This window comes from Erythrolamprus reginae, chromosome 1, assembly GCF_031021105.1.
Source record: "Erythrolamprus reginae isolate rEryReg1 chromosome 1, rEryReg1.hap1, whole genome shotgun sequence".
Lineage (NCBI taxonomy): Eukaryota > Metazoa > Chordata > Lepidosauria > Squamata > Dipsadidae > Erythrolamprus > Erythrolamprus reginae.
Genome location: NC_091950.1, coordinates 23,213,204 through 23,234,400, shown reverse-complemented (window position 1 = coordinate 23,234,400; position 21,197 = coordinate 23,213,204). Strand labels below are relative to the sequence as shown.

General features: G+C 40.3%; 1 protein-coding gene across 5 annotated transcripts in view; it reads left to right on the top strand.

The window, feature by feature from the left end:
- NFIC (nuclear factor I C) overlaps positions 1 to 21,197 on the top strand; it is a 246,219-nt gene that overhangs the window by 68,419 nt on the left and 156,603 nt on the right. The window contains exon 1 of one of the 5 annotated variants that reach the window (XM_070747105.1): positions 2,446 to 2,504. The exons of the other annotated variants lie outside the window; for them this stretch is intronic. The gene's annotated coding sequence lies outside the window, so the exon portion shown is untranslated. Of the gene's footprint in view, positions 1 to 2,445; positions 2,505 to 21,197 lie in introns of those variants that run through there. 5 annotated transcript variants of the gene reach the window in all.

The window sequence follows — 21,197 nt, the reverse complement described above, 5'->3', positions numbered from 1 at the left end:
TATTTATTTATTATTTAGATTTGTATGCCGCCCCTCTCCGCGAACTCGGGGCGGCTCACAACAAAAATATAAACAATCGTACAAATCCAAATAGATTCAATAAATTTAAGTATTTAAAATAGTTTTAAAAAGAACCCCACTATATTAACAAGCACACACACAAACATACCATACATAAATTGTACGTGGCCGGGGGAGGTGTTTCAGTTCCCCCATGCCTGACGACAAAGGTTAGTCCAACATGCATGTGTATGCCAGCCAGCTGATTTTTGGCTTGCACAGAGGCTCTAGGAGGACATTTTTGGCTTCCAGAGAGCCTCTGGGAGGATGGGGGAGGGCATCTGGCTCCAGGGAACCCGGAGTAGGGTAAAAACGCCCTTCCCCATCGCTGGGGAGGGCGAAACACAAACCTACTGGGTCCACCAGAAATTGGGAAACAGGCCATTTCCAGTCTCCAGAAGACCTCCGGGGGGGGAGGGGAAGCTGTTTCCCCCCTCTCCAGGCATTGAATTATGGGTGTGGGCACTAGGACATGTGCAATAGCGCACACCCATGCTCTTTTGAGGGACAAAAAGGTTCGCCATCATTGCCCTAGATTTTTCCAATCAATCTGCACATTCCTTCATAAACAACCCTGTCCATCCCAGATTAAGAGTTTTGAGAGCTTTGTCCCTGAAAGTCTAAATCTCTCTTTCTCTACATTCAACCACATTGATGGTGCTGAGTTACTGCTTCACGTCTGTCTGTCTCTCTCTCTCTTGTTTATGACATTCCCCTCTTTTATAATAACACTTGAGTTAGCAGATTCAACATGGCTATGTGTCCCAGCTACAAATAGCAGGGGTGGGTTCTAACTTATCCTGCTGCCAGTTCGCTTTCCCCCCACGGCGTGTGGCCTTGCGGGTACACACAAGAGCATGCGCAGTGATAAAAAAATTATAAATAAATACACAAAAAATAAATAAATAAGTAAATAAGCAAATAAGTAAGTAAGTAAGTAAGTAAGTAAGTAAGTAAGTAAGTAAGTAAGTAAGTAAGTAAGTAAGTAAGTAAATAAATAAATAGCCAAAAGAAAAAAGGATGGTGTTCTCATGCACAGTGCAGGAAACTCGGCTTCTGCGCATGCTTGGAAGAAAAATTTATTTATTTTTTTTTTTAATCAATTTTTTTTTTAAAAAAAGATGGTGTCACCACCGAACCGGTTCCGTGATGTCATTGTGACATCATCAGGAGGTCGTTACCGATTCAGGAGAACTGGTCCAAACTGGGAGGGATCCACCTCCCATTTTTACTGATTTTATTATTTATACAGTATTTGACTTTTTGTAACGCTGTACAGTACTGTATTTTTATTTTAAGCCACCCTGAGTCCCATGGGTTTGGGCAGCATAAAAATCAATTAAATTAAGCTAAACTAAGCTAAACTAAACTATAAACTAAGCTAAGCTAAACTAAACTAAGCTAAACTAAACTATAAACTAAGCTAAACTAAACTATAAACTAAGCTAAACTAAGCTAAACTAAACTATAAACTAAGCTAAACTAAACTATAAACTAAGCTAAACTAAACTATAAACTAAGCTAAACTAAACTATAAACTAAGCTAAGCTAAACTAAGCTAAACTAAACTAAGCTAAACTAAACTATAAACTAAGCTAAACTAAACTAAGCTAAGCTAAACTAAACTAAACTAAGCTAAACTATAAACTAAACTAAGCTAAACTATAAACTAAACTAAGCTAAACTAAGCTAAACTAAACTATAAACTAAGCTAAGCTAAACTAAACTAAGCTAAACTAAACTATAAACTAAGCTAAACTAAACTATAAACTAAGCTAAACTAAGCTAAACTAAACTATAAACTAAACTATAAACTAAGCTAAATTAAGCTAAACTAAGCTAAACTAAACTATAAACTAAGCTAAACTAAGCTAAACTAAACTATAAACTAAGCTAAACTAAGCTAAACTAAGCTAAACTAAACTAAGCTAAACTAAACTATAAACTAAGCTAAACTAAACTATAAACTAAGCTAAACTAAGCTAAACTAAGCTAAACTAAACTAAACTAAGCTAAACTGTAAACTAAACTAAGCTAAACTATAAACTAAACTAAGCTAAACTAAACTAAGCTAAACTATAAACTAAACTAAGCTAAATTAAACTAAACTAAACTATAAACTAAGCTAAGATAAACTAAACTAAACTAAAGTAAATTCCTTCCTTCCTTCCTTCCTTCCTTCCTTCCTTCCTTCCTTCCTTCCCTACTTCCCTCCCTGTTAGACCTTTTCTCCTCTCCGGCTTCAATTATTCCTCTCCCACCAGAGAGGAAGCGTTTGCCCATCCATTCTCTCGTGACGGAAAAGATCTTGCTTCTTATTATTAAACGGTGAGTTGTGTCTTTCCTAGTGGTCTTAATTTCTCCCTTGCGTGGAGGCTGCCCTGGGGTGAGGGGAGTAACTGGGCGACAGATGGCTCTGCCGAGGCTGAGTAAGGGCACAAAGGGTGAGTGATGGCAGTTTTGCTGGAACTAGCCAGGCGGTGACTTTGATGCAGAACGGTAAACAGCTTGGCATGTAAACGGCGTTTCCGCATAGCCTCTGTTTTTCTCCGTGACTTGGCTGACTGGTGCCAATCTGAACTTGTCTCCACATTCCTCTCCCCTGTGTGTGTGTTTGTGTGCCCATGTAAGAAGAACAGATAACTACTGCTGACTGAACCTGATTACTAATCTCAAATACGCAGGTAGTATTCGACTTGCAATCACAAATCGAGGCTGCAATTTTCAGTGCAAAGCAAAGCAGTTATTAAGTGAGTCGTGCCCCATTTTATGCCCCATCTCCGCACCCGTGGCCCCCCGCGAGATTTTGGCGGGTTTTTTCTTCCTGTGCATGCGCGAAAGCAAAATCATACAAGGAGTGCGGGCGCATGCACGGGTGCACCCGAATGAAGAGGATGCATGCAGCAGGAGTGGGAGTCGGGATTGCCGTTCCAGTAGCGGAAATGCCGATGCGCACACATCCGTGCATGCATGGCGCATGTATGCAAGCCCCGCATGAGATTTGGCTTCTGTGCATGCGCAGCAAGTGAAATCTCGCATGAGGATGCTCACATGCACGAGATTTTGGCGGAGAGGGACGGCATACAAATCTAAATTATTATTATTATTATTATTATTATTATTAATTATTTTTCACTGCACTGTTGACAGTCGCAAAATGGGGGGACAGTGTGGTCAGGCGGTAGGGAAAGCGAGTAGAATGCTTGGCTGCATAGCTAGAGGTATAACAAGCAGGAAGAGGGAGATTATGATCCCGCTATATAGAGTGCTGGTGAGACCACATTTGGAATACTGTGTTCAGTTCTGGAGACCTCACCCCCCCAAAAATATGGATAAAATTGAACGGGTCCAAAGATGGGCTACAAGAATGGTGGAAGGTCTTAAGCATAAAACGTATCAGGAAAAACTTAATGAACTCAATCTGTATATTCTGGAGGACAGAAGGAAAAGTGGGGACATGATTGAAACATTTAAATATGTCAAAGGGTTAAATAAGGTTCAGGAGGGAAATGTTTTTAATAGGAAAGTGAACACAAGAACAAGGGGACACAATCTGAGGTTAGTTGGGGGAAAGATCAGAAGCAACGTGAGAAAATATTATTTTACTGAAAGAGTCGTAGATGCTTGGAACACACTTCCAGCAGACGTGGTTGGTAAATCCACTGTCACTTAATTTAAACATGCCTGGGATAAACATATATCCATCCTAAGATAACATACAGAAAATAGTATAAGGGCAGACTACATGGACCATGAGGTCTTTTTTTGCCGTCATTCTTCTATGCTTCTATGTTTTTTTGCTTCTGCCCATGCGCGGAAGCAACGAAATCATCGAAAATCATGGAAATCCCACACGTACGAGTGTTCTCATGTGAGATTTCGCTTCTGCGTGCATGCGTGGAAGCCAAATATCACACCGGATGTGCACGCGCCTGCCCCAGACATGTGCTTGCCACCAGGGCCGGACCAAGAGAGCCAGCGGTGGACGGAGTCTCGCTGGCACATGGGTAAATGCAACCCACCACTGCTCGGAATATATGCCCCAAGACAAATTCCTTTTGTGTCCAATAAAATTCAATTCTATTCATTAGATAAGTGAATCACTGCAGTCGTTAAGTTAGTAACATGGTTGTTAAGTGAACCCAGCTTCCCAATAGACTCTGTTTCTCAAGAAGTCGCAAGGGTGAGATCTTTTGATCATGTGACTAGTGAAGGACGGCTTCCGGAACGGTAAGGAGCTATGTTCCGCATGCACAGCTGCATGCTCCCAATGCGTGCACATGTGCCCCTGTGCAAAATTTTGCTTCTGCCCATGCGCAGCAAGTGAAATCTTGTGTGAAGATGGGCGAATGAGATTTTGGCAATTTTTGCACCGAAGCAAAAATACTGGTGAAAATTGCCGAAATCTCACTCGTGCGAGATTTCGCTTGCTGCACATGCGCAGAAACAAAATCTCATGCTGGGGGCGCGCGCATCTGCAACAGCATCGGTGGGCACACCGGTAGCTCTGAAGATGTCAGGCCTTCCCTGCAGGGATGTTGCAGTGGTCGTAAGCATAACAAATACTGATAAGTGCATAGAAACATAGAAGTCTGACGGCGGAAAAAGACCTCATGGTCCATCTAGTCTGCCCTTATACTATTTTCTGTATTTTATCTTAGGATGGATATATGTTTATCCCAGGCATATTTAAATTCAGTTACTGTGGATTTATCTACCACGTCTGCTGGAAGTTTGTTCCAAGGATCTACTACTCTTTCAGTAAAATAATATTTTCTCATGTTGCTTTTGATCTTTCCCCCAAACTTTTAGCTTTGAGCAGTCGCTAACCGAATGGTTGTAATTTGAGATCCAGTCCAGTTCAAATGACAAGGAAGGAGATTTTCATTTCAGGAAGAACAACTTGATTATACAAAAGCTCTGCCAGTGGAACAGGCTGCCACTTGAAATCGCGAGTTCTCCATTGTGGGAGGCTCGATGGCCAACTGTCAGGAATGCCGTAGGGCAGTGTTTCTCAACTTCAGCCACCTGAAGATCTATGAACTTCATTTCCAAGAATTCCCCAGCTAGCACTATTTCTCAATCTCGGCTGCTTGAAGATGCATGGACTTCAACTCCCAGAACTTTCCAGCCGGCAGTTGGAAGTCCACACATCTTCAAGCTGCATCAAGGTGAGAAACATTGCCGACCAGGGGATTCTGGGAATTGAAGTCCATGCGTCTTCAAGCCTCCAAGGTTGAGAAACACTGCTGTAGTGGTTCCTGTGCTGAACGCAGTGATGAACCCCTACTGGTACTGTCAGGTACGCAGAAGCGGTAGGAAAAAAAATATATTTTTTCTTTTTTTCCCTTCTGGGCTCTGGGTATGTTTTTCCTATCACAGTAAATGAGGTTGAATGTGTATAATTTTAGAAGAGCTGTGCGTGCATGTTGGTGTGTACATACAGATAGAATTTATATACTAGATAATGTATATTTTTGTATGCCTGTGTGTAATATATATGTAGAAACATAGAAACATAGAAGATTGACGGCAGAAAAAGACCTCATGGTCCATCTAGTCTGCCCTTATACTATTGCTTGTATTTTATCTTAGGGTGGATATATGTTTATCCCAGGCATGTTTAAATTCAGTTACTGTGGAAGTTTGCTCCAAGCATCTACTACTCTTTCAGGCATCTACTACTCTTTCATATGTACACATATGGCATATATACATAGAATTAAATAGTATATTTTGGATGTTCAGTAATAGTAAATAGATGGGGAAATTGTATCTTTTGGAGGCGAAGAGAGGCCAGGCACCCTAACCCTAACTCTTGATGTGAGTGACATCAAGTTGGCCACCTTTCAGCCTGTCACATGACCTTCAAGCCACTCCAACCTGGTCACAACGCTGACAAGCCACACCCACAAAATAAATCACGCCTACAGTATGACAAAAGCATTTTTTTGCAGCCCTTCACTAGCTGAACAGGGAGCTGGACTAGATGACCTCTGATGTTTTCCAACTGGAGGAGGACAGTCCTGCTGGGGCCACGGGGCACCTCCAGGAGATGCCAGGGATCCGCACCTGTTGGATGATGTTGATTGCAAATGCTTTGCCCGGGGCAGTTAAAAAGGCAGAGTGACCTGATTGTGAGAGAAAGGGTGAGGCTAGATCTGGATCAGATCCTAATTCCAAGAAGCCACATGGATTAACAAGTTACAAAAACACTTTCTTTTCCTGAAAGGCCTCGCTTTACGAGGGATTGGAGAGACGATTTGGCAGAAATTATCCCAAGTCTCCATGTTCAGAGGAAAATCTTTACTTCTAAGACAGAAAAAAATGTGAGATTATTGTTGCATCTGTTTTGGGTTTTGCACGGTGTTCCATTGGGAAAGGGTGTTTTTGATGGGTGAAATCCAGCAGATTTCTGACAGGTTTTGGAGAACCGGTAGCGGAAATTTGGAGTATTTCTGAGAACCGGCATATACTACCTCTGGATGGTCCAAGAGGGAGGTGGGAATGGAGATTTTGCAGTATTCTTCCCCTGCCACACCCACCAAGCCGAGCCCACCAAGCCAAACCACATCTATCAAGCTTCGTCCACAGAACCGGTAGTAAAAGAAATTGAATTTCATCATAGAATATGAAGATCAATTTAACAAGGTAGCTTTGGACAAAAACATAGAAGATTGACGGCAGAAAAAGACCTCATGGTCCATCTAGTCTGCCCTTATACTATTTCCTGTATTTTATGTTAGGATGGATATGTGTTTACCCCAGGCATGTTTCAATTCAGTTACTGTGGATTTATCAACCACGCCTGCTGGACGTTTGTTCCAAGCATCTCCTACTCTTTCAGTAAAATAATATTTGCTCACCTTGCTTCTGATCTTTCCCCCAACTAATCTGAGATTGTTCTTGGGTTCACTTTCTTATTAAAAACACTTCCCTTAGATTGTTTCATATTTTCTTGAGGACTAGTAACCAAATTGATTTAAAACAACTGCTTCCCCTATTCTAATCCTATTCCTAATCTTATTTCCATTCCATTCCATTCCATTCTATTCTATTCTATATATATTCTATTCTATATTTGTGCTATAGAAAGTTTCTTTACTGGTTTATTTATTCCTGTTTAAGCTCCCATATTTCAGGAGCGCAACAGGCAGCATTAACACAATGTTTCCTCCAGTAGTTTGATCCCCACAACAACCCTGGGAAATAGGTTGGTTTGAGAGCAAACCGGTGCAGAATTGCCCAGTTGCTAAGAAGGGACTAGAATCTTATCTCGATGCTCTAAACCCAGGGGTATCAAACTCCAGGCCCGCAATATCCTTAAATGTGACCATGGGGCAGGTGTGTAAATAGCAAAGGACTGACTGGGGTGGTGTGAATGCATGGGTGTGGCTCCTCCTCCTTCTTTTATTTATTTATTTATTCTTTGTCCAATATACAATACATATGGAATGAAATAGACATTAAGTAGTATACAGTATATAGGGATAGTAAGTAAAAAAGAAGAGGAGTGGATGAGAGGGAGAGAATATATAGGATATATGAGAAAAGGAAAGGTAATTGGACAGGGGATGTTAGGCACATCAGTGCACTTATGTACGCCCCTTACTGGCCTCTTAGGAACCTGGAGAGGTCAATCGTGGAGAGTCTAAGGGAGAAATGTTGGGGGTTGGGAGTAGACACTATAGAGTCCGGTAATGAGTTCCACGCGTCGATGACTCGATTGTTAAAGTCATATTTTTTACAGTCAAGTTTGGAGCGGTTAATATTAAGTTTGAATCTGTTGCATGCTCTTGTGTTGTTGCGGTTGAAGGTGAAGTAGTCGTTGACCGGAAGGACATTGCAGCATATGATCTTGTGGGCAATACTTAAATCGTGTTTTAGGCGCCGCAATTCTAATTCTTCTGAACAAGGAGAGAATTTCCTGACAGAACGATTAATCAATGGAACAGCTTGCCTCCAGAAGTTGTGAATGCTCCAACACTGGACGTTTTTAAGAAAATGTTGAATAGCCATTTGTCTGAAGTGCTATAGGCATTCCTGCCTCAGCAGGGGGGTGGACTAGAAGATCTCCAAGGTCCCTTCCAACCCTGTTATTCTAAATTATAGTAAGCAAGACATCTTCCTCGAGGGGGAAAAAAACCCAGTCCGGTTGCCTTTGGATAAAGCATCTTTGAGACTACATAGGAGCTAAACTGACTTCCTGGCTGCGTTGGAGAATTCTCAACTACTGATCAAAAGTTCTAAGTACAGTGGTACCTCTACCTAAGAACACCTCTACCTATAAACTTTTCTAGATAAGAAACAGGTGTTCAAGATTTTTTTGTTTCTTCTCAAGAACCATTTTTTACTTACAAACCTGAGCCTATGAAACTGTAACCAGAAAAGGCAGGAAGAAGCCTCCGTGGGGCCTCTCTAGGAATCTCCTGGGAGGAAACAAGACTGGAAAAGGCGGGGAGAAGCCTCTGTGGGACCTCTGTAGGAATCTCCTGGGAGGAAACAGGGCCTCCACCCACCCGTGGTTTGCCCAATCGCATGTATTATTTGCTTTTACATTGATTTCTATGGGAAAAATTGCTGCTTCTTACAAACTTTTCTTCTTAACCTGGTCATGGAGTGAACTAACTTCGTAAGTAGAGGTAGAAACATAGAAACATAGAAGACTGACGGCAGAAAAAGACCTCATGGTCCATCTAGTCTGCCCTTATACTATTTCCTGTGTTTTATCTTAGGATGGATATATGTTTATCCCAGGCATGTTTAAATTCAGTTACTGTGGATTTACCAACTACGTCTGCTGGAAGTTTGTTCCAAGGATCTACTACTCTTTCAGTGAAATAATATTTCCTCAAGTTGCTTTTGATCTTTCTCCCAACTAACTTCAGATTGTGTCCCCTTGTTCTTGCGTTCACTTTCCTATTAAAAACACTTTCCCTCCTGAACCTTATTTAACCCTTTAACATATTTAAATGTTTCGATCATGTCCCCACTTTTCCTTCTGTCCTCCAGACTCTACAGATTGAGTTCATGAAGTCTTTCCTGATACGTTTTATGCTTAAGGCCTTCCACCATTCTTGTAGCCCGTCTTTGGACCCGTTCAATTTTGTCAATATCTTTTTGTAGGTGAGGTCTCCAGAACTGAACACAGTATTCCAAATGTGGTCTCACCAGCGCTCTATATAAGGGGATCAGAATCTCCCTCTTCCTGCTTGTTATACCTCTAGCTATGCAGCCAAGCATCCTACTTGTTTTCCCTACAGCCTGACCACACTGCTCACCCATTTTGAGACTGTCAGAAATCACTACCCCTAAATCCTTCTCTTCTGAAGTTTTTGCTAACACAGAACTGCCAATGCAATACTCAGATTGAGGATTAAGTCAAGTCTAGCTATTGGAGGTACCACTCCAATAGCTAGACTTGACTTAATATATAATCTTACGAATGTAAATAAGTGGTTCCTAATGGAAGAAGGGGTGCTTTCTTCTCCCCACAAATATCCAGCCTGCTCTTTTATGATCTTCTCTCCTTGAAAAAAGAAAGGATGGAAGTGGTGAGACCTAATTAAACAAAAGCAGTTGCCGAAGGTCAGGGCAGACCCCCTGCGATAATGCAGAACAGCATCATTTAATAAAAGCTTAACCCCCGTGTTGCCTTCCAGAACTTGGACATGAATCCGATTGAGAAGCTGGAACTAAAACCAGAAATATTTTTACTTGGCATTTTGGAAAAACCAAAATGGAGAAAGAACACTGCTATCTAATTCAGCACGTAACAACAGCAATAAGGATAAATATTGTAAAATATTGGAAGCACCACCCGAAAGGAGTCTTGGTTGTGCAGAATCAGATAAGATGACAATGGAACTTAAAGACCAAGGCGATTCAAAGTGTTGTGAAATATGGAAAGAATTTTATGAAAAAAGGGAGAAAAAAAGGAAGCTGTATAAAAGACTTGTGAATAAGTTTAAATGGGTTTAAAAATATTAGATTTATTGAGGAACTTTGTAACAATTGACTATATATGCGAGATGATAGGGAAAGAGGATCAAAGAATATAACTTATTTGAAAATTGGTTATACTTATGTCTGAATAGTATTTATTTATTTATTTTATTTATTTATTATTTATTAATTGGATTTCTATGCCGCCCCTCTCTTAGGACTTGGGGCGGCTCACAAGATATAAAATATACAACACATAAGTATCTTCTGGTAATATTCAACGTATGATAAACTGAAAACTCAGCTGTCAATGAGACAGCAGGGGTGGGGGTTTATGTACAGTCTGTTTTTGTTATGTCTATGGTTTTCTCTTTCACTTCTCTTTCTGCTTCCTTTGATGGTGAATGTAAAGATGTAATGATTAAGAAAATGTCCTTTTAAATGTATATACAGTGATACCACATCTTACGAATGCCTCTTCATACGAACTTTTCATGATACGAACCCAGTGCTTAAGATTTTTTGCCTCTTCTTCCAAACTATTTTCATCTTACGAACCCAACCCGCCGCCGCTGGGATGCCCCGCCTCCGGACTTCCGTTGCCAGAAGCGCTGGGATTCCCCTGAACCTTCCTTCGCTGGGAATCCCTGCCTCTGGACTTCCATTGCCAACCGAAGCACCCGTTCTTGCGTTGCTGGGATTCCCCTGAGGCTCCCCTTGCTGGGAATCCCTTCATTTTTGCCAGCGCTACTTTGAATCCCAGCAAGGGGAGGCTCAGGGGTATCCCAGCGCTTCGGCTGGCAACAGAAGTCTGGAGACAGGGATTTCCAGCGGCGCAAGACAGAAGGGGTGACTTTTGGGATGCAGTTGCACGTGTTATTTGCTTTTACATTGATTCCTATGGGGAAAATTGCTTTGTCTTATGAACTTTTCTACTTACGAACCTGGTAACAGAATGAATTAAGTTCATGGCACCGGACCAGACTATCTCTGGGACCGCCTTCTGCCGCATGAATCCCACTGACCAGTTAGGTCCCACAGAGTTGGCCTTTTCCAGGTCCCGTCGACTAAACAATGTCGTCTGGCGGGACCCAGGGGAAGAGCCTTCTCTGTGGTGGCTCCGACCCTCTGGAACCAGCTCCCCCCAGAGATTAGGATTGCCCCCACCCTCCTTGCCTTTTGTAAACTCCTTAAAACCCACCTCTGCCGTCAAGCATCGGGGAATTGAAACATCTCCCCCTTGCCCATGTTGTTTTGGTGTATGATTGATTGTGTGCTTGTTTTTTATATATATTGGGGTTGTTTTTATGAATTTTTTAACCTAAAACTGTAATTTAGATTGCTAAATATTAGATTTGTTACTATGTACTGTTTTTGCCATTGTTGTGAGCCGCCCCGAGTCTGCAGAGAGGGACGGCATATAAATCCAATAAATCTAATCTAATCACTGTATCTGAAATTTAAAAAAAAAAAAATTTAAAATAAGAAATATTTGCTGTTCAGATATTTCAGGATTGTTTTTCACTGTGCCTCACAAATGCATTTCTTAAGAGCCAGGGTGGCACAATGGTTAGAGTGCCGCACTGCAGGCTACTTCATCTAACTGCTGGCTGTAGTTCAGCAGTTCAAATCTCACCACCGGCTCAAGGTTGACTCATCCTTCCATCCTTCCGAGGCGGGTCAAATGAGGACCCTGATTGTTGGGGGCAATAGGCTGGTTCTGTAAATCGATTAGAGAGGGCTGTAAAAGCACTGCAAAGCAGTATGTAAGTCTAAATGCTATTGCTATTTCTATTATGGTAAAATGGGTTTATTATTCACAGTCCTGACATCTACACCTGTTGAATTATCCAGTGACACTGGGAAAAACCAGTGAGATTAATATGTGAATTGGTGCATGCACAGCTCTTGTCGTCTGTCATTTGCATTTCTCTTTATTACTTCTGTAAACATGCTGATAGATAACATATTATTGTTGCGGTGATAATAAAAAAATGGAATTGTCCTTTGATTTTTTTTTTTTCAAACAAGGGCCGCTCTGTCTCAGGAGCATCTTCCTGAAGCCTCATGCGTGGCTTTTTTGTGCATTGCGCTACTTCTCTTGCTGCAACTGCATTTTAGCAATTGTGACATAATCAAATGAGTAATTGCATCAAGATTCGCTCTGTGTAGGGTTTTTCTGGTACACGCATCCATTTCAGTAAAATTGCACAACCAGATCCTTGCCTACAATCGTCACAAGATTGCTTTCGCATGTGGGAGGACAGTGTATCAATGTGCCTACAAACATGCGAATAGAATGTGATAGAATAGAATAGTGTGGTATAGTGTAAAATTGAATTGAATTTTTTTATTGGCTAAGTGTGATTGGACTCACAGGTACCTTATTTTTCGGAGTATAAGACACACTTTTTTCCTCTCTAAAGGAGGCTTAAAATTCAGGTGCATCTTATACTACTCTGAATGTAGCTTTTTTCTAAGCTTTTTTTCCAGCCCTAACTAGGTGCTAACAATCTTCCCAGCTTTTATCTTGCAGGTTCTTTCATTATTACTCTGTGCAAAGAATGTTTTCCAAGCCCTAAGTCTTTGCAGGTTTTTTTCATTACTTTAACTTGCTCCGAATAAGTTTCTTTCTAGCCCTAACCAGGTACTAACAATGTTCCCAGCTTTTATCTTGCAGATTCTTTCATTATTACTCTCTGCAAAGAATGTTTTCCAAGCCCTAAGTCTTTGCAGGTTTTTTTCATTACTTTAACTTGCTCCAAATAAGTTTCTTTCTAGCCCTAACCAGGTGCTAACAATGTTCCCAGCTTTTACCAGCTTGCAAGCTCTTTCATTGTTATTGTCTGTGAAGAATGTTTTCCAAGTCCTAGGTCTTTGCAAGATTTTTTTCATTGCTCTAACTTGCTCCAAATAAGTTTCTTTCTAGCCCTAACCAGGTGCTAACAATGTTCCCAGCTTTTACCGACTTGCAAGCTCTTTCATTGTTACTCTCTCCAAATAAGTTTTTTTAAAAGCACTAACCAGGGGATAAAATAATGTGCTGAAGCTGACCAGACTAAGGACCCTAGCCAGATAAAAATCTGGCAAGCAGATTATTTCCCATTTTTCCTGCCCCCCAAACTCCAGTGCGTCTTATACTCTGAAAAATACGATAATTTGTCTTAGTTCATATGCTCTCAGTGTGCATAAAAGAAAGGATACGTTTGTCAAGAATCATAAGGTACAACACTTAGCGATAGTCCAGGTACAAAAAAGCAATCAAATCATATCAGGAAATAATCAATATAAATGTAAGGGTACAAGCAACAAAGTTACAGTCATACAGTCACTAAAGGGAGGAGATGGGTGATGGGAACATGAAAAGATTAATAGCAATGCAGACTTTGGAAATAGTTTAACAATGTTGAGGGAATTATTTGTTTAGCAGAGTGATGGCATTCAGGGAAAAAACTATTATTGTGTCTAGTTGTTCTGGTATGCAGTGCTCTATAGCAGTGGTCACCAACTAGTGGTCTGTGAACCACTGGTCGTCCACGTGAAAATTTTGGTGATCTGCAGAAAAATTATTTGCATTTTTAATAGAAACATAGAAACATACAAGACTGACGGCAGAAAAAGACCTCATGGTCCATCTAGTCTGCCCTTATACTATTTTCTGTATTTTATCTTAGGATGGATATATGTTTATCCCAGGCATGTTTAAATTCAGTTACTGTGGATTTATCTACCACGTCTGCTGGAAGTTTGTTCCAAGGATCTACTACTCTTTCAGTAAAATAATATTTTCTCATATTGCTTTTGATCTTTCCCCCAACTAACCTCAGATTGTGTCCCCTTGTTCTTGTGTTCACTTTCCTATTAAAAACACTTCCCTCCTGGACCTTATTTAACCCTTTAACATATCTAAATGTTTTGATCATGTGCCCCCTTTTCATTCTGTCCTCCAGACTATACAGATTGAGTTCATTAAGTCTTTCCTGATACATATTGCACTAAATACTGTTTATCTTCTTAAGAATTGCATATTAGTGCTCCATGGATTTTAAAATTATGAATTTAGTGATCCCTGAGGTGGGAAAGTTTGCTGGCCCATTATGTTTATGTTTATGTTTATTTAGATTTGTATGCCGCCCCTCTCCGCAGACTCAGGGCGGCTCACAACAAAGTGCAAAAGACAATTTACAACAAATCTAAATTTCTACTAAAACATTTTAAAAAACCCATTTCTAAACACACATACATACATACATACCATTCATAAATTGTATATGCCCGGGGGAGATGTCTCAGTTCCCCCATGCCTGACGACACAGGTGGGTTTTAAGGAGCTTACAAAAGGCAAGGAGGGTGGGGGCAATTCTAATCTCCGGGGGGAGTTGGTTCCAGAGGGTCGGGACCGCCACAGAGAAGGCTCTTCCCCTGGGGCCTGCCAACCGACATTGTTTAGTTGACGGGACCCGGAGAAGGCCCACTCCGTGGGACCTAATCGGTCGCTGGGATTCGTGCGGCAGGAGGCGGTCTCGGAGGTATTCTGGTCCAATGCCATGAAGGGCTTTAAAGGTCATAACCAACACTTATAGCTTTGTTTTGAAGGTTGGAGTTGAAACTGTTTGTGTCCAGGATATGAAGGGTCTTTTATGATAGAAAAGGTGATCCTGACCTTTGAAAATATGCTGAAACATCCATTATTATTTCATCATCATAGAAACATAGAAACATAGAAGTCTGACGGCAGAAAAAGACCTCCTGGTCCATCTAGTCTGCCCTTATACTATTTTCTGTATTTTACCTTAGGATGGATCTATGTTTATCCCAGGCATGTTTAAATTCAGTTACTGTGGATTTATCTACCACGTCTGCTGGAAGTTTGTTCCAAGGATCTACTACTCTTTCAGTAAAATAATATTTTCTCATGTTGCTTTTGATCTTTCCCCCAAATCATCATCATCACCATCATCATCTTAGCCATTGTCTATTCACTGCAGGATGAAGGTCTCTTCCGCATGTTTCCAACCAATATGGTCCTGAGTTTTCTTTTGCCAATACAATAGTCTTTGATCTATCTTATTTTAGGTCTCTTTTGTGGGCATTTTTTAATCAAGTGGGATCCATTCTATGACTGCCTCGGTCCACCTGCCATCAGTTCTTCTTGCTATGTTACCAGTCCATTTCCATTTCCATTTTTTTACTCTCTTGAGGATATCGTATACTTTCGCTTGTTCTCTAATCCATAGAAACATAGAAACAAAGAAGACTGACGGCAGAAAAAGACCTCATGGTCCATCTAGTCTGCCCTTATACTATTTCCTGTGTTTTATCTTACAATGGATATATGTTTATCCCAGGCATGTTTAAATTCAGTTACTGTGGATTTACCAACCATGTCTGCTAGAAGTTTGTTCCAAGGATCTACTACTCTTTCAGTAAAATAATATTTTCTCATGTTGCCTTTAATCTTTCCCCCATCCATGTGCAGGTCTTTCTCTCTTGTCTTGGGATGCCATGGCTTTCTCATGGCTCTTTGTGTATCGATTGTGAGGTTGCCGTCCACGTTTCACTGGCATATGGCAGAGCAGGTAGCACAAAACTGATTGAAAACTTTTCAGGCATAGGGGGGGGGGGGTTGTTTTTGAACTGAAACCTGCAGACCTTCAATGTACCGTATTCTTCGGAGTATAAGGCGCACCTTAGTTCTGGAGGAGGAAAACAGCGGGTGGCAGGGGAGAAATCTACCTACCAGGTATTCACCTGGCTAGCGTGCTTAGTCTGATCAGCTTCAGCACATTATTTTATCCCCTGGTTAGGTCTTTAAAAAAGCCTCCTTCGGAAGGAATTAGGGCTGAAAAAAAACTTTTTCTGGAGGGAGAAAGGAATGAAAACAAGCCTGTGAAGACTTGGAAAAAACCACTTTGGAGAGAGTAGGAAGCTGGGGAAAAAATTTATTTATTTGATATTTATTTTTTGATTTGATTTGATTTGATTTGATTTGATTTGACTTGACTTGACATGACTTGATTTGATTTGATTTGATTTGATTTGATTTTGATTTTGATTTTGATTTGAACGCCACCCCTCTCCGAGGATTTATATGCTTGTTAGTGCTGGTGGGGGGGAAAGCTTTGAAAAATCTATATTCAGAGTATAAATGCATAAAATGAAATAGGTAGATTAATAATAATAATAATAATAATAATAATAATAATAATAATTTATTAGATTTGTATGCCACCCCTCTCCGAAGACTCGGGGCAGCTCAAAACATAACAGCAATACAATGTAACTACAAATCTAATGTTAAAAACTTTAAAAAACTAATTTAAAATACATTGTTATAAAAACCTATCTGTTACACAATCATACACACTCAGTCCAACTGAACATAAACATAATAAAGGTCAGCGAAAAAAGGAGGGGGGAGATTAATCCCCACACGCCTGGCGGCAAAAGTGAGTCTTCAACATTTTACCAAAGGCGAGGAGGGTAGGGGCAGTTCGAATCTCTGGGCGGAGTTGATTCCAGAGGGCCGGGCCACCTCAGAGAAGGCTCTTCCCCTGGGTCCCGCCAGACGGCATTGTTTTGTTGATGGGACCTGGAGAAGGCCAACTCTGTGGGACCTAATCGGCCGCTGGGATTCGTGCGGCAGAAGGCGGTCTTGTAGGTACTCTGGTCCGATGCCATGTCGGGTTTTATAGATCATTACCAACACTTTGACTTGTGACCGGAAATTGATCGGCAGCCAGTGCAAGCCGCGCATTAGAACGACAGCCAACTGTGCTTGACTACAGTTACCAAAAATATCGATAGATTCTTTGGCAATTTAGGAACTATTGAGGTGCCAACTGGGTTAACCATTATCGATTACAAGCAGTCGGCAACCAGAATTGAACCCAACCCTTCTGTGGCTAAGTGAGACATTGGTGAAGGGAATTTTGCAGCATTTTACTATTTGACTTTACACAGGTTTGCCAAGGGGTTGTTAAGTGAATCACTGCAGGGAATAACGTGGTGGTTAAGTGAATCTGACTTTTTTTTTAGCGTATAAAAGTTTTGCTATAGTGGTGGAAGGCAGCAAGTTAGAAACCAGGAGATTCTGTGTTCTAGTTCTACCGCGGGCATGAAGCCATCTGGATGAATTTAGGCTTGTCACTCTGTCTTAGCCTTAGGAAAAAGAAGGCGAGGGCAAACAGCTTTTGAAAAAATTAGCCAAGTAAACTGCAGGGACTTGCCCAGGCAACCGCAAAAAGTCAAGACGACCTTGAAGGCACGTCACACGAAATAACATTAGGAGGAGGAATGGGAAAAGACAGGTATTACATTAATATCAAAAGTAAGGGAACGGATGTGCTTATTTTAATCTCTGCGCTCTCATCACTATAACTCCCTCCAGCAGTAGATTGGTTGTTTTGGGGGATTTTTTTTAAAAAACCTTCAAATTAGAGCTGATCCTAATAGGGAGCCAGTTAAAAGTCATAGTAGAATTCTAGAGCTGGAGAAAGAGATAGACTCTAGAGACAGGAGGGAATCCCAAAAGTTACCATCCGACCAGTTGTACTAAGGTAATTAATATAGCGTTTATTAGCATCTCTGCTTAAAACATCTGACAAAGGAAAACCGACCACTTTTTAAAAGCGAATTTGTTCCATTGTGTCAGCTTTCCTTATATTTATTCCAACTCTGTGCTGTGTATTGTACATCAGTGTTTTTCAACCTTGGTTAAGTTTTCAGATGTGTGGTCTTCAGCTTATACAGGAAATAGTATAAGGGGAGACTAGATGGACCATGAGGTCTTTTTCTGCCGTCAATCTTCTATGTTTCTATGTTTCCAGAACTCTCCAAGCCTCACTGGCTGAAGTATTCTGGGTGTTGAAATCCACACAACGAAAAGTTACCGAAGTTGAAAATGTTGTTGTACCTTGTAAATTCTATCTATCTATCTATCTATCTATCTATCTATCTATCTATCTATCTATCTATCTATCTATCTATCTATCTATCTATCTAGTCAAACAATTATAGGGTGGTAATTTGTACAAATAAAACATTAGATAACTAATGATAAAAAGTAACAAAAGAAGACAATAGTACAGGAACAGCAGGCACAATGGTGCGCTTATGCACGCCCCTTACAGACCTCTTAGAAAGGGGGAGAGATCAATTGTAGATACTCTAAAGGTTAAAGGTTTTGGGGTTAGGAGTAGTTTCAGTTCCTTTGTAATTTTTCCTTCCTGCAATTAAAGTTGCAGTTGTAAGATAGATAAGGCACAAAAAGTAGTATTGATATTTATTTATTTATTTATTTTTATTTATTTGTTTTGTCAAGTACATATTGGTGGCATACAAAGATATAACAATATTTACATACATAATACAGTAAAAGAGAAACATTAGGACAGGGGATGGAAGGCACTCTGGTGCACTTATGCACCCCCCTTATCAATCAGATAATCGTTTTCAAAATTGTATTTTTACCTGTATTTGATTTGGGGTTTCCGTTTTTAGATTAGCAAACAACAGTGCAAAAAAACATTTTGACTACTTCTATTTGCATTGAAGAACCACTGCAAAAAATAAATAAATCAACGTATATAGAAGCATAATGTGATGATTTCTTTAGAGCAGGAGTGTCAAACTAGAGTTCTTTTCTTTTTTGGCAAAAGGTATTTTTCAAACCATACATAAATTGATATATATTCTAACATTACAATAAATGCATAATTATACACTTTAATCAATCACAATTTCTTTATATATATGAGACACTTTTTCCCAGGTATATTTTTCCAAACATATGGTTTAAAAAAAAAGAAAAAAAAGAAATATATACTGCTCAAAAAAATAAAGGGAACACTCAAAGAACACATCCTAGATCTGAATGAATGAAATATTCTCATGGAATACTTCGTTCTGTACAAAGTGGAAAGTGCACAACAACAGCATGTGAAATTGATTGGCAATCAGTGTTGCTTCCTAAGTGGGCAGTTTGATTTCGCTGAAGTATACAGGAAATAGTATAAGGGCAGACTAGATAGATCATGAGGTCTTTTTCTGCCGTCAATCTTCTATGTTTCTATGTTAGCTTTGTGCTGCTGTAAATATAGTTACATATATATATATATGTACACATATTTTATATATATATATACACACACACACACACACACACACACACACACGCGGTGAAATAGCAATCGTTTTGAAACTGATTTAAAACAATTCCATATATATAAAAACTCATTTAAATATATATATATATTTAAACAGAAGCACCTGTTCGCAGGTGCAAACAGAGCTTTGGCCGCACGGCCCTCCGAAGCTCCCATTTTTGGCCGGTGCCTTCGCTGTTCCCAGGGGCAGATTAATACCTTCATGACCGTCTTCTGCCACACGAATCCCAGCAGCTGATTAGGTCCCACAGAGTTGGCCTTCTCCAGGTCCCGTCGACTAAGCAATGCCGTCTGGCGGGTTGCAGGGGAAGAGCCTTCTCTGTGATGGCCCCGGCCCTCTGGAATCAACTCCCCCCGGAGATTAGAACTGTCCCCACCCTCCTAGCCTTTTGCAAGTTGTTGAAAACCCACCTATGTCGCCAGGCATGGAGAAATTGATATATCCCCTAGCTTTTACGATTTATGTATGGTTTGATTGGGTTGTGTGACTATTTTAATGACAAGGGTTTTTAATTGTTTTTTTAAGTACTGTATTGGATTTGTACACTGTCTATTATTGTTGTGAGCAGCTCCGAGTCTCCGGAGAGGGGCGGCATACAAATCTAATTAATAATAATAATAATAATAATAATAATAATAATAATAATAATGATGATGTTGCAAAATCCTACAAGTTCAATAATAATAATAATAATAATAATAATAATAATAATAATAATTATTATTATTATTATTATTATTATTAATGAACTTGTAGGATTTTGCACGTCAGGTATTCTTCTTGTGAGAAAGAATGAAAGTGGAATAGAAACCAGCCACAAATAGCCAATAAGTAAAACAATAATAGAAAGAAAACAGGAAAGTCCACCTAATCTTTACAGAAGGGATGTGGGTTGGGATTGATGACCCAGCTGTTGTTTTTTTTTAAAAAACCTCCTAAACTTCAGAAGAGAAGGATTTAGGGGTAGTGGTTTCTGACAGTCTCAAAATGGGTGAGCAGTGTGGTCGGGCGGTAGGAAAAGCAAGTAGGATGCTTGGCTGCATAGCTAGAGGTATAACAAGCAGGAAGAGGGAGATTGTGATGCCCTTATATAGAGCGCTGGTGAGACCACATCTGGAGTACTGTGTTCAGTTCTGGAGACCTCACCTACAAAAAGATATTGACAAAATTGAACGGGTCCAAAGTCGGGCTACAAGAATGGTGGAAGGTCTTAAGCATAAAACGTATCAGGAAAGACTTCATGAACTCAATCTGTATAGTCTGGAGGACAGAAGGAAAAGGGGGGACATGATCGAAACATTTAAATATGTTAAAGGGTTAAATAAGGTTCAGGAGGGAAGTGTTTTTAATAGGAAAGTGAACACAAGAACAAGGGGACACAATCTGAAGTTAGTTGGGGGAAAGATCAAAGGCAACATGAGAAAATATTATTTCACTGAAAGAGTAGTAGACCCTTGGAACAAAATTCCAGCAGACGTGGTTGGTAAATCCACAGTAACTGAATTTAAACATGCCTGGGATAAACATATATCCATTGTAAGATAAAATACAGGAAATAGTATAAGGGCAGACTAGATGGACCATGAGGTCTTTTTCTACCGTCAGTCTTCTATGTTTCTATGTTTCTAAAATAGGGTGTGTTCGTTTTACCCCACATTATATTTTTGGAGCTGCTTCAGATCTTCGTGGCTCTTCCCTTACTCAGCTTTCTGTTTTCTTTGATCAAACACCACCAACCAGCTGCTGTGAATTACGGCATCCTTTTTTACCAACATGGATCGGACTCACCTCTCTTATTTCTGAAAAGCAATGTTGGAACGTGAGTTCTTTATCCGGCCCTCTTTTTAAATTATGGAAACTCTGCTTCTTCTGGAGCCAACCTTCAGAATACAGTGATCCCCCGGGTATTGCGACCCCGATCATTGCGAAATGGCTATACAGTGATCCCCCGATCATTGCGAGGGTTCCGTTCCAGGACCCCTAGCAATGATCGGGTTTTAGTGAAGTAGCGCTGCGGAAGTAAA